At 45.2% G+C, this 3,610-nt stretch overlaps 1 pseudogene; it reads left to right on the top strand.

Annotated features, from left to right (window-relative positions):
- Positions 1 to 1,845: 1,845 nt before the first annotated feature.
- Positions 1,846 to 3,132, top strand: LOC129687884 (heterogeneous nuclear ribonucleoprotein A3-like; annotated as a pseudogene).
- The last annotated feature ends 478 nt before the right edge of the window (positions 3,133 to 3,610 follow it).

The following is a 3,610-nucleotide window of genomic DNA, read 5'->3' as shown; positions in this document are numbered from 1 at the left end:
TTGCAAGAGCAAGTAGTGCTCTGAGCCGCTGAGCCGCCTCTCCAGCATGTTGGTTTTGTATCTTACAGTAAAAAACACAGGGCATATGGGACTCAGTAAGTGTCCAAGCCTTTCTTTTCTTCCTTTCCCATCTCTTTCAGGTAAGTGTTTGGGGATGGAGCCCTACTCTTTGTACACGACCACCTGTTCAACAAATACTGTTTGACTGGTAGAGGACCTCTGCTTTGATTCCCAACTTCTCAATGGAGACTGTAACCGTTCCCAGGGCTTTTGAAAGTTCTTGCTGCCTTGTGGACATTGTTCATGATTGCAAGCCACATTACCACGTTACCTTATGCTTTAGGATGCTCTACACTTGGCTCTTGTTGTTGTTTGTATTCATCTTTTATTAAACAATTAAAAAAAAACTTTCCTTTCAAACTCAGGGCCTTCCACCGCTAATCATACCCTCTGCCAACAAAACAGCTTTTCAAAGTATTTTAAAATGTCAGGTAGCCTTTAAAAAAAGTTTTCACTGTTGGCTTTGTCTCCGTTTGTCCTGTCCCGTGCGTAGGAGGAGCCTGAGTTGTTGGCTCTTGCCAGCAGACATTAGAAAAGGTGATATTAGTTGGTCAAGTGGACCTGTGGCCTCCCTCTTCTTCTGAACCACGGATGTAAAAAAAACTCCAGTGGCGTCTAAATGCTTTTCTAGATGTGCACCTAGGATATGCAGCTAGGTGCATATGCAGAAGACATGCAGAAGCCAGCTACACCAGGCTCTTGGCATTTCTTTGCAGAGTCCCGTGGTTCTTGCTAACCAGCTCCAAACCCACAGTTTGGCCTCTGAGCAAGAACTTCTCCTCTCAGCCTTCTTGGAGCTCCAGAGCACCCGCAGAGCTCTGCTGTGGTTCCAGGGCCCGGTCCCAAAGTGCAATCTCTCTCTTGTTTTTTCTTCCTCTCTCCCATAGCGTTTCTCTGTGTAGCCTTGGCTGTCCTGGACTCACTTTGTAGACCAGGCTGGCCTCGAACTCACAGAGATTCACCTGCCTCTGCCTCCTCAAGTGCTGGGGTGGGTGTTGGGCGCTGGCATGTGCCATTGCGCCCAACTTATTTAATTTTTATTTACTTTAAAAATAATAATTGCTATTATTTTGAAATAGGGTCTCATATAACAAAGGCTGAGCTGTAACTCACTATGTAATAAAGATTGACCTTGAACTTCTGACCCTGACCCTCCTGCCTCCAAGTTAGAATGCTGGAATTTCAGGTATGTGCCACCATATTTGACTTTTATTATTTCCACACAGGGGATTGACTGTAGGACCCATGCTGTGAAGTATATCCCAATTCTACCCCCAACCCCTTTTTTTGAGAAAGGGTTTCTCAGTGTAGCCCTGGCTGTTCTGAACCTCACTGTAGTGTAGACCAGGCTAGCCTCGAACTCACAGAGATCAACTTGCCAGGGTTAAAGGCGAGCACCACCACACCTGGCTCCACCTCATTTTTTAAACTTTTGATTTTGACACCAAGTCTTGCTAAATTGACCAAGCCAGTTTTGAACTTTCGGCTGCCTGGATAAGCTTTGATTTTGTGATCTGGTGTTGGCCTCCAACATAGCTGGGATTATAGACCTGCCCGGCTCCTGAGGAATTTTGTTTATTTTGCTTCTTTAAGAGTCACAGAAAGGGCCAGGCATGGTGGTGCATGACTTTGAACCCAGCACTGGGGAGGGAGAGGCAGGTGGATCACTTAGTTTGAGGCCAGCCTGGTCTACAAAACGAGTTCCAGGACAGCCAGGGCTACACAGAGAAACCCTGTTTCGAAAAACAAAAACAAACAAACAAAAAAGAGTCACAGAGATATTGAACTCGAGTTGGAAGAGGCGAGTCCGGTCTCAAAATGGAAGGCCATGATCCAAAGGAACCAGAACAGCTGAGGAAGCTGTTTATTGGTGGTCTGAGCTTTGAAACCACAGATGATAGCTTAAGAGAACATTTTGAGAAATGGGGCACACTCACAGACTGTGTGGTAATGAGAGATCCCCAAACAAAACGTTCCAGGGGCTTTGGTTCTGTGGCCTACTCTTGTGGGAAGAGGTGGATGCTGCAATGTGTACCCGGCCACACAAGGTGGATGGGAGCGTGGTGGAACCACAGAGAGCTGTTTCTGGAGAGGATTCTGTGAGCCTGGTGCCCATTTAACTGTAAAGAAAATTTTTGTTGGTGGTATTAAAGAAGATACAGAAGAATATAATCTGAGAGACTACTTTGAAAAGTATGGCAAGATTGAAACCATAGAAGTTATGGAAGACAGGCAGAGTGGAAAAAAGAGAGGATTTGCTTTTGTAACTTTTGATGATCATGACACAGTTGATAAAATCGTTGTTCAAAAATACCACACTATAAATGGGCATAATTGTGAAGTGAAAAAGGCCCTTTCTAAACAAGAGATGCAGTCCGCTGGATCACAGAGAGGTCGTGGAGGTGGATCTGGCAACTTCATGGGTCGTGGCGGAAACTTTGGAGGAGGTGGCGGTAACTTTGGTCGTGGTGGGAACTTTGGTGGAAGAGGAGGCTATGGTGGTGGAGGTGGTGGCAGCAGAGGTAGTTATGGAGGTGGTGATGATGGATATAATGGATTTGGAGGTGATGGTGGCAACTATGGTGGTGGCCCTGGTTACAGTAGTAGAGGAGGCTATGGTGGTGGAGGACCAGGATATGGAAACCAAGGTGGTAGATGGATATGGTGGAGGAGGAGGAGGATATGATGGTTACAATGAAGGAGGAAATTTTGGTGGAGGTAACTATGGTGGTGGTGGGAACTATAATGACTTTGGAAATTATAGTGGACAACAGCAATCAAATTATGGACCCATGAAGGGAGGCAGTTTTGGTGGAAGAAGCTCAGGCAGTCCCTATGGTGGTGGCTATGGATCTGGTGGTGGAAGTGGTGGATATGGTAGCAGAAGGTTTTTAAAAAAAAAAAAAAAAACCAGCAGAAAAAGGCGACAGTTCTTAGCAGGAGAGAGAGCGAGGAGTTGTCAGGAAAGCTGCAGGTTACTTTGAGACAGTTGTCCCAAATGCATTAGAGGAACTGTAAAAATCTGCCACAGGAGGAACAATGATCCATAGTCAGAAAAGTTACTGCAGCTTAAACAGGAAACCCTTCTTGTTCAGGACTGTCGTAGCCACAGTTTGCAAAAAGTGCAGCTATTGATTAATGCAATGTAGTGTCAATTAGATGTACATTCCTGAGGTCTTTTATCTGTTGTAGTTTTTTCTTTTTCTTTTTCTTTTCATTACATCCAGTATTTTACCCTGTAAATTGTGGTAGTGGTACCAGGAATAAAAAATTAAGGAATTTTTAACTTTTCAAAAGAAAAAGAGTCACAGAGAGTAGGCTGGTGCGCTGGTGCGCTGGTGCAGGACTGTAATCTCAGCAGCACTCTGAGATTACAGAAGCAGGCTGGTCTCTGTGAATTCGAGGACAGCCTGGGCTACAAAAAGAGCCCAGTACAGCCAAGGCTACAGAGAGAAGCCCTGTCTCACAAAAACAAAGCAAGAGTCACAGACAAACTCTCAGCCCCTTTTGTCTCCCGCGCACCGGTTGACACTCAAAGAGAAAAATCCTT

Source organism: Psammomys obesus, unplaced genomic scaffold (genome assembly GCF_907164565.1).
Source record: "Psammomys obesus unplaced genomic scaffold, mPsaObe1.curated_primary_1811, whole genome shotgun sequence".
Taxonomy (NCBI): domain Eukaryota; kingdom Metazoa; phylum Chordata; class Mammalia; order Rodentia; family Muridae; genus Psammomys; species Psammomys obesus.
The sequence above is the reverse complement of the archived record's forward strand: the minus strand, read 5'-3'. Positions and strand labels throughout refer to the sequence as shown.